The following is a 10,994-nucleotide window of genomic DNA, read 5'->3' on the forward strand; positions in this document are numbered from 1 at the left end:
TGCAATATAAAATGTAGTTGTGTGAGAGAGAATATGCCGTCATCAGCTACCATACAGTTTAGTCTTGCAATGTAACTTGAGTGCAAATACTTTTCCATTTTTTTCACGTATCATACTTGACTTTATTATTTATATTTCTGGCAACTTTCACTCTTATGCCACTACATTTCCCAAGTCAAATGTATACTTTTACTACAACTATTTTACAACATACATTTCCCAAGTGCCTGTTTCTGAACCAGACACCCAGCCAAATGTTGTGAGAATGAGGGTTACCTAGATTTTAACCTCTGTTGACTTGATGAGGACACTGTAATCCGCTGTTGTTGACACATATCCCCAATTTTTCTTTTTCTTATCCACAATTTGACAGTAGGATTAATGACGAGATAATGAATGATTTCCAGTGCCACACTACAGTGATGCTTTGATTAAAACATCACTCAAAATGTTTCCATCTGTCGTTCTCTTTGGATCACTCCTACGCATTGCCTTCCGCTGCTCTTCTAAAGCGAGGACTATCTTAAGCCCTAGCAAGTGTGGAGGGTAAGAAATAAGAGAGCAAGAATACAAAGAAGGGGGAAAGGGGCCAAAAAACAGTGTGCTGTCTTATCGACGAAGGGGGAAGGACCTCATCGATGTAGAAACATTAGAGGCATCATTTTATTCGGGAGGAAAATACTAATGGACACTGTGCAATAACTTGCCTTTTCACCTGTGTAATCTATATTATTCAATGTGCAATGTATTTCCGACTGGCTGGCGACCAGTTCGGGGTGTAGTCTGCCTTCGCCCGTTGACGGCTGGGATAGGCTCCAGCAACCCCCCGCGACCCTGTATAGGATAAGCGGTTTGGAAGATGACATGACATGACATGTATTTCTGCATACATACTAGAGGTGTGCATCCCTCCATTAAGAGATGATTCGATAAATGTGTAATTTGATTCAAGGATGTTTTTTTTTTTGTTTAAGTGGTTTGATTTGTTTCAAATCAGTGGGATTATGATTTGGTTTTATATGATACAACTGTGTTCCATGATGCAATGAGTTGCTTGCCATTTGACAGTATGACTGAACTTATCAGTAGGTCACTGTAAATGTGGCATTTCCTTCAAAGAGATGTCTCTCCAATAAAAGACGATTCCATATGTATCTCGGCATATTTTAAAGAACAATTTGATTCAATCTAATTTAATGCACTCAAATCTTTTAAATCAAAACCAATTTTCAGATTCAAACTGTTCTTGACTATGGCCCTAATACATCCAATAAATATTAACACTTTCTCCGCGTGTTAAGGCCCCGATACACCAAAAAGACGCTGGCCAACAGTGACAGACGCTTACTTCCTGTGGCGTCCGGCCGGCTGTCGGCACGTCACGCTGGAGGAATACACCGCAACGACAGACAGCGACGCTAAAGTACCTTCTGCGCAATCGTGTGCATAAGATGTAATACCCTTCCATACCATCGGCGGCGGTAGTCACCATTTCTCATGGTTAGAAAACTCCAAACAGAAAGCTGTTGGCCGGCGGCAGATTATAAAAACGTAAACAATGCATTCAGCTCTATTCTTCGCTCACGATGAACTCCCACGCGAAATAAACCATCACGTTCTTGACACGGTATTGTGAAATACTTACATTGTCAACCCTCGCTTTTGTACTTGTAAGATTAAGGCAGCGGAGGCGCCCTCACTGTTTTGCCGCCTTGGTCACTTCCCGTTGGTGCTCCGTGCGCTGATTTGCTAGATGTTATGTCCTCTCAGCCAAAGACGAAAAGGACCATTCAGATTGTTCTCAGCGCAAAGTTCAAAAGCAAGCAGCTGTGATGGTAGGTGGGTGTGTTGCCATGTTATGGGTAACTTGCAAATCTGTGAAGGCACCATCAATGCTGGAAATTTTTCATGGGCGTTCCCGCGTTCCCGCTTACTTCAGCAAGAAAATGTCAAGCCACATTAGTGCTGTGTTTCAGCAGCAAGGCCTCATACTAAAAGAGTGTAAGTACTAGACTGGCCTGCCAGCAGTCCAGACCTGTCTCCATTTGATGGAGTGGCGGATTATGAAGTGCATAACATAACAATGGAGACCCCGGCAACTGAAGTTGTACATAAAGCAAGAAGGGGAAAGAATTGAACCTACAGAGCTTCAACAATGAGTGTCCTCAGTTCCCAAATGCTTGTGTTGTTAAAAGGAAAGGTGATGTAACTCAGTGGTAAACATGCCCCTGTCCAGCTTTTTGGGGAACTTGTTACAGGCATCACATTCAAAATAAGCAAATAGTTACAAATAAACATTACAGTTCATTAGTTTGAACATTAAACATCTTGTCTTTATAGTGTGATCAATGGAATATAGGTTGTGAAAGGCACAACCAAGACTGTCTCGGCTGCTTGTTGCAGATATATGCCGAAACTTTAATTATTTGGGGCAAAAAAGTGTATAGCTCCTCACTACCCTGAACAGGATAGGTGGGGAAAAATTGATGGCCCGGCTTTACAGATACACTGAAAGTTATTATTCGGACAAGCTAGAAGCAAGTCCACGAATTGTGAAGCGAGGAGAACTTTAACAGGTATTTAACAATGTATTTTACTATAGACTGTAAGTTTATCTAAAAGCATGCAGTTAGGACAGATAAAGGACAAAACGTTTGTGTTGCAGTCATGTCCTGACCCATTCCAATGTTTCCGCAGTCAATCTGTTGTAATTACCAACTACAGTATCGATCATTGATTCTTATCTTATCTGAGTGGACCATTTGATAGTAGGGTTTATCAGTGGAAATGACTGGTCAGATATTTATCACATGAAGGATAAACAAGGGTATAAGATGTTGGGATTTCGCAAGATCTGTGGCGAGCCAAGCGTTCCTTCATTTGCTACAGCTTATCATGTTCAGGGTGGTGGAAAGAGTGACACATCATCGGAAGTTCCAAGGATGTTAACTACCACTAAAACATAAAGCTAAGACTTGATCTGGGGGGAATCTACCATAATGTGAGCTGTTATGATATTAACAGTAGCAAAGGAAATAATTCAAATAAGAGACGTAATTACATTATATACATGTCCTTTCACCTTTTATATTGAGTAGGCACTCAGAAGGAGAACATATGGCTTTCTTGGAAGCTGTTCTTTCAGTTGCAAATATATTTTTAAAAAAGCAATCAGTTATACCAAAAGAAATAGAGTACTGTATACAGAATTGTGTTTCTGTTTCCAATTTAATCAGGAAATCTGTAATTACTATGTAAAAATGTGATTTTAATTACAACACTGCACAATTCTAATTAAAATTAATCACATTAAAATGTGATTTTAATTACAACACCGCACAATTCTAGGTCCAAAATGCTTAGGAGTTTCTCCCATTTTTTTAAGCAGTCAATTCTCAACTCCTCTGAGTATGAGCAACTGATGCAAAGTTTTAGGCGCTATGTGTGTTCTCACTGTCAATTATTTTTCCTTACTTGAGTAGGCTTGTACCAATCATGACGTGTGCACATTATTAATAATTGATGATCTTCATTTATGTGGAGACACTGATCAGCTTAATGATTTCGCATAGTAAATAGGAAACAGACAAAAGTCAATATGCAACACTTCATCGCTGTAAATCTCTGCCATTGTTTACATTTTCAAATCATCACTTCTACAACATGCCTGGAAAATAATTTCACATCTGGTGATTTGTTTTTATATATATCTATATTTTATATATATATATATATATATATATATATATATATATATATATATATATATATATATATATATTTTATATATATATATATATATCATATATATATATATCATATATATTATATATATATCATATATATGCTATATATATATATATACATATATATATATATATATATATATATATATATATATATATATATATATATATATATATATATAATATATGTATATATATATATTATATATATATATATATATATATATATATATATATATATATAAAATATATATCATATATATAAAATATATATATATATATATATATATATATATATATATATATATATATATATATATATATATATATATATGACCATTTACAAAGGGTGCGGAAATTACCAAAAAATAGTCACTTGCCTTATAAAGAGTTAAGGGGATTCTTGGCAATCTGAGCCTTTCTTTTTGTGTAACATGGATTATAATTGCATTTTACTCTGGAGCAAAAAAAAAAAAAAAATAGATAAAATGTGCATTGCATTCTTCTACAACCTTCTAAAATACTTCTATTATACAGCGGATTAAAAAGGTTTACACCCCCCTGTTCAAATGCCATTTTTTTGTGAAATAAAAAATATACAGTCAACTTTACAAAAAATTTAAAACTTTTCCTATTAATGTGACCTATCATCTACAAAACTCTGTCCACTATCCAAACTTCTTATCCTCACAAGGGTGTGCTGGAGCCTATCACAGCCGACTTTGAAATTTTTTAAAATGTCCAGATTGGATCGGGTCCTTCGCACCTGCTTCTGATGTCATTCTTTATATTTATCTGCCTCTATGTTTGTCACACTCCTGGCTGTTTTGTTTTTATGTTCGGAGTTACTAAATAAAAAATAAAACAAAGTACATTACTGCTACTTTTGCGAGGCAGCTTGTACGTCACTTCCGCTTATGACCCAAGAAGAAGCCCGTCTTCTGAAACAAGATCTGTGGAACGTTTGCGTTTCACCTGCCAAACTGGAAACAATTTTCTGGTTGACTCGGGCTGCAAAATTGTATGAACTGTACATAATGTGAAGTAAAGCGGAGAGGATTGTCAGGTTCTTACATTTGCACAAAACCTCATATCATCGAATAGACCCTCCATAAAAGCTTTAATCCACCACCTCACTCTTAAGAAAACTTCATGAACTACTGAAAACTTTCTTCCCTTGAAATATGAATGCAAACCAAAACTGACTGTCCTTATTAACAGGCACTGAGAAAAATGCATTACTTATGTCCACCACAGTAAAGACAACAGCATCAGGTCGCAATGAGTTTAACAATGTGTGTGGATCTTGGACACAGGGCACACTTTGAATTACAGCTGAGTTAACTGCTTTCAAATCCTGTACCATCCTCCATCCAACTGAAGGAGGTGCCTTTTCACAGGAAATATCGGGGTGTTGCAAGGAGAATTCCCGCATTCTACTATTACTCCTGCTTCAAATCAAATTGACTATCACAGGCCTTATTCCCTTGTAAGCGTCTGGTTTCAATGGATACTGAAGCACACAAGGCCTATATTCTATATTCATCAACATACATATGTGGAAGCAAATTGGGCTTAGATATGTAAAACCTAAAGCTAATAAGATAAGATAATAAAGCTAACAAGCCTAATAATAATAATCCAACACATGAATCATAATATACATTATTATTGTTGCAGGATCATATGATTGGTATGATGTCTCCAGCTGACTCTATTTTAGAGTGGCGAGGTATGGATGTGGGTGCTCCTGTCAGAGAACACAGGCCCGTATTCCACTTGACACATCTATTTATTGTGGTCTGCAACAACACAAAGAATAACCTAGCAACATCATCCAATGCTCATCTATTAGTTAACAATATGCCTAAACATTACAATTCACTGTATTAAGAAATTAATCAGCCAAACAATACATACAATACACATTCACACGTTTCATCACTAGAATAGTTAGCATATGAGCCAAAATAACTAACTAGTGTTCACAACGTGACATCACTCATGAGAGCATATCTAGGCTATTATGTACAGCAGTTACCTGACATGAACTTAAATGATTAAACTCAACTTTTAACATTCACACACAACAACAAACATGGTGAAACAGAGGCAATCTGCCACTACTGAGTTTGTTGGCACGAACAAACTACGAGCTGTGTCAAAGGAGGAAAAAGAAACAAAAAAGAAAAAGAAACACGTCACTCGCTATACACTTAGCGCTCGAGGAGCGTTCAATGCCTGCTCACTGTGTCGGACATCTCAGCACTGCGTCAAAACTCAATTAATTTATCAAATGCCAACAATTACTAAGATTAAAACGTGAACTTTCTAACATGAAGTATTTCTTAATAAAGCGTGTTTTACTCCATATAACTTTTCACCACAATCAGATTCTGAAAGCCACGAAACAGTGACTTGAATTATTCAGTTGGCACGTAGACGATCGAAGGACGGTCCACGCAAAAGTAGCGGTAATGTTTGTTATTTTATTTTATATTTAGCAAACACAACAACCAGGGGGTGGCAAACATAGATACAAAGAAATATATTACAGAAATAATGTAACGAATTGGGTTAACTGTGTTGTGGTCGAATTTGTGTTTTGCCGGTTGTGTTGTTTCCGAGGTTAGTGAATGCATCGCGTGGCTCGCTGGATGGGAGGGGATGGAAGCGAGAGGAGCAGAGGACGAACGGTTGTTGTACTATATTGGCGTCGGCTGCGGCCCACAGTAGCCGGTTGGATAATAAAAACGTGATAATTAAACTATGTCTGTGTTCTTGGAAGCCGCTACAATATTGTAATATCTGTTCCTTGTTTTGTGCATGTGCTGGCTGGGCCTATGGGTAGTGAGTGACGTCATAGCGAGGGGACAAGGAGTTTAGGAGGGAAGTTGAGGGAGAGAGCGTGTGGATGATTGAGCGCATGGGCGTGAGTTGTGGCCACCAGCAGCTCTTGTGTGAATGTGTACTGTTCTCCGTGACGATCTGTGATTAAAAACGACGATCAGACTGCATCCGCGACTGTGTGCATCTTTGACCACTTCGAGGGGCATTACATTTGGTGTCAGAAGTTTCGGATTCACTCGTCGCACGCTCGGCTTTGAGGATGTTCGGCGATCCCCTTATTCGACGAAAGGTGAAAGAAGAAGCCGTGCCGTGCGTGATTGATATGCCTGAGTCAAGTTGCACCGAGTGCGGCCGGCATAACGCTGCTGTTCCGCGCCAAGATGAGCGTGAGCCCGCAAAAACGGGGTTACGCTATGACGGAGCGACAGCTGCCGCCGCGGACGAGAATATGAACGTGCATGGCGGTGCTCTGGGCCTCGCGTGGCCCGCTATGAAGGCACTTAAATTCTCCGGAAAGGGAAGTTGGGAGGCTTATAGAGCACAGTTCGAGTTGGTGGCTGATGCCGCGCATTGGCCAAAGAAGACGAAAGCGGTGCAGTTGGCGCTTTCGCTGACGGAGGATGCCACATCCTGTCTGCTGCTGCTGAGCCCCGAAGAGAGACTCGATTACAGCGCGCTGGTGGGTGCTTTGCAGAGGCGCTTTGGGGAGTTTAATTTGAGAGACTCCCTGCGCTGTGAGTTTAAGCACCGTGATCGACATCCGGGGGAGCCGCTCCGTTATCTCGCGCATGAGATCGAGAGCCTGGGTCGGCGCGCGTATGCTGGAATGCCAAATGAGATACAAAATGAACTGATACGTGATCAGTTCATCCAAGCCCTCAGACCAGATGAGCTGCGGCTGCATGTCCAGCTTGCTCACCCAGCAGCCCTGGGAGACGCGCTTGCTCTCGCCACGGAGAGGGAGATTGCAGCCAAGGGGGCGCTGCAGACACCAAACTGTCCCGTTTCGGCAACGTCGTTCCCGGAAGGGGAGGAGCGCAGACCGGCATGGGTGGAGGAGCTGGGGTGTTTCATTAATACTCGCTCAGCACAGCATGAGGATGGAAGTGGCCGGCGTGCACGCCCTGTTGTCTGCTGGGGGTGTGGACAGCCAGGTCACCTTCTGCGGCGCTGCCCAAAGATGCTAAATCAGCAGGGAAACGAAAAAGGGTCCGTGTAGCCCGGATGACGCGGACCCCTCCAGTCGTTAACCGGGAGGTGCAACCTGCATGTGCTGGCGCTATGAGCAGGGACCCTCATGTCCAGGATGAGACCGTTGTAACGGTGGGATGGACAGACGTGGGGGACCCCAGTCATGTTCGCGTGCAGATTGGGGACACTTCTTGTACAGCCCTGGTGGACACTGGGTCCTCAGCCACGATTGTGAGGCCTGACGTCGTTCCAGTGGGAACCGTCTTAGAATCGACCTTTACAAAACTGAGGACAGTGACCGGTGAAACGGCCCCCATGAGAGGCAGAGGGACGCATGAAGGATGGCGTGCTGCAGCGTGCGTGGAAGGATCCAGCGACCGGAGAGGAGAGGTGGCAGGTGGTGGTGCCCAGAGCTCTTAGAGAGTCGGTACTGAGAGCATGCCACGGGGGCACGGGTACCGGACACTTTGGCAGCACAAAGACACTCAGACGGCTTCGACAAGGGTTTTACTGGGGCCAGCATCGACGGGACGTGGAGGACTTTTGCCAGCGGTGTGACGAGTGCGCGGCCTACAAGGGCCCTCAAGACCAATCGCATGCACCGCTTCAGCAACAGAGAGTTGGGGCGCCCATGGAGCGGGTTGCTGTGGACATTATGGGTCCTTTTCCCGTGACGGACAGAGGGAACCGTTACGTGCTGTGTGCGATGGACTATTTCACAAAGTGGCCCGAGGCATACGCACTGCCAGATCAGGAGGCAGAGACGGTGGCGGATGCACTGTTGGAGGGCATGTTCTGCCGGTTTGGGACTGCAGATATACTCCACAGTGATCAAGGAAGAAATTTTGAGTCCAAGGTTTTTGCTGCCCTTTGTGAACGTTTGAACATGCAGAAGACGCGAACCACCCCTTTGCATCCGCAGAGTGATGGTTTAGTTGAACGTTTTAACCGCACCATGCAGCAGCAGCTTGCCATCCTCACCTCCGAGCGCCAACGTGATTGGGACCAGCATATTCCAATGGTGTTGATGGCGTATCGTTTGGCTGTCCAAAGTTCCACAAGCTGTACTCCTGCTCTGCTGATGCTTGGCCGGGAGATCCGGACACCAGCGGAGATGGCGTTTGGCAGACCACCAGGCAGCCCCGAGGATCGGCCGGGGTTGGAATATGCCCGGAGACTGCAGGATCGTTTGGAGGCAGCGCATGTCTTCGCCCGGGACCAGCTAGAGAAAGCTGGTGCACGTCAGAAGCGGAACTACGACGTACGCAGCAAGGGGCGGAACTTCCAGGTCGACGAGCTGGTTTGGGTGTATACACCAAAAAGAAAGAAGGGACGCTGCCCTAAGTTAGACAGTCATTGGGACGGGCCGTGTAGGGTCCTTGAGCGGGTGGGGGAGGTAGTGTATCGAGTGGCAGTTCCCCCCAGGGGCCGGAGGGTTGCCCTACATCGGGACAGGTTGGCTCCGTACCGGGGCAGTGGTGTTCCGATATTTGAGGCCGGGTCTGTTTCACCTGCCATTTCAGGACGAGTGGTGGATTCAGGTTCCCCAGATCCCACTCATGTTGTCCCTGTTCCTCCGGTTGGAGACAGAAATGGCACGGGTCCAGGCCGATCCAAGAGACAGAGGCGTAGGCCGCAGCGCCTAGAGGATTTTTTGTTGTTGACCCCCTCGGGGGCGAGGGTTTCATAAAGGGGAGGGCAGTGTAATATCTGTTCCTTGTTTTGTGCATGTGCTGGCTGGGCCTATGGGTAGTGAGTGACGTCATAGCGAGGGGACAAGGAGTTTAGGAGGGAAGTTGAGGGAGAGAGCGTGTGGATGATTGAGCGCATGGGCGTGAGTTGTGGCCACCAGCAGCTCTTGTGTGAATGTGTACTGTTCTCCGTGACGATCTGCGATAAAAAACGACGATCAGACTGCATCCGCGACTGTGTGCATCTTTGACCACTTCGAGGGGCATTACAATATGTTTTAAAGTGTGACGTCATTGGCAGGCGCGAAGGACCCGATCACATCTGCTACCCACACCGGCTTGCTGCGGTCTGCGGGCCGGATCTAATAATAAAGCAATATCATCCCAGGGGCCGTAGAAAAACTTCTTGACTTTGACATGTGTGCTAACCAGTCAACCCCTGTAAAACTCATTTGACCAAAACAAATAATAACAATAATAATGACATGGAAAGTAAAAACAAACAACTGAAATTAATATATTTATAATTAAGTATGTGGCTGTCTTCAGTTCACCAAGCACATTCAAACAGGACAGAGGTCCACCTTGTCACCTAAAATAAAACAGATTTTACTATTTTTTGACTTGGAAGATCAGATCACATCTTATGAAAATTAGATGCAGAAATCCCAGGACTGTAATTCCACAGGGCTTACATACTTTTTCTTGCACCGTTATGTTTAGCAAAAATTAACAGATGTGAACTCAAATTCTGTCTTTCGCTTCTAAGTTTGATTTAGTAGTAGTCTTGCCAAACAGGCTCTCATTGATAGACACTCAGGTTAGCTAATTGTATTACCAATATAATGATCATTATTGAGACATGGTCTCAAGTGTCTGTATTCATTTTTGAGCAAGTGTTGCTATTTTGGCCTGCAGAAAATGCACAATGTTGATCAGAGTGAGGAAGAGCAGAACGTGCCACCTAAACTAGCTCGTCTGTATTAACATCAACTGCACGTATCTACGGTTGTAAGCCTGTATACCGTATTTTCCAGACTATAAATCGCTCCGGAGTACAAGTCGCAACAGCCATAAAATGCATAATAAAGTAGAAAAAAACATAAATAAGTCACATTTTTTAAGGAAATGTATTTGATATAATCCAACACCAAGAACAGACATGTCATTTAAAATTTAAATAACAAACAATTTAAATTAAAATTGAGACAACAACAGGCTGAACGGTATGCTTACGTTATATTAAACAACGGCTCCCCCCTTTTATCATACTATTTTAATTACTTATTCAACAAAATATTAGGATTCAACTGTTCAAATTATCCATGCATTTTAATAGTGTTAAGGATTTATCTTTATGTTTCTTTATGTGAAATGATATACAGGTCTGCCCAGCTCTGCACTAAAGGTTATTCTGCCTGTTGTAAAGTCAATATGTAATGCGGGTTTATATGCAGCCTTAGAACGCCCTCCTGTGGTTGTTTGGTGTATTGTTTGCTGACCTTGAAAAGGAAAG

Source organism: Filicampus tigris, chromosome 6, assembly GCF_054856515.1.
Source record: "Filicampus tigris isolate MCC_2025a chromosome 6, RoL_Ftig_1.0, whole genome shotgun sequence".
NCBI classification, from domain to species: domain Eukaryota; kingdom Metazoa; phylum Chordata; class Actinopteri; order Syngnathiformes; family Syngnathidae; genus Filicampus; species Filicampus tigris.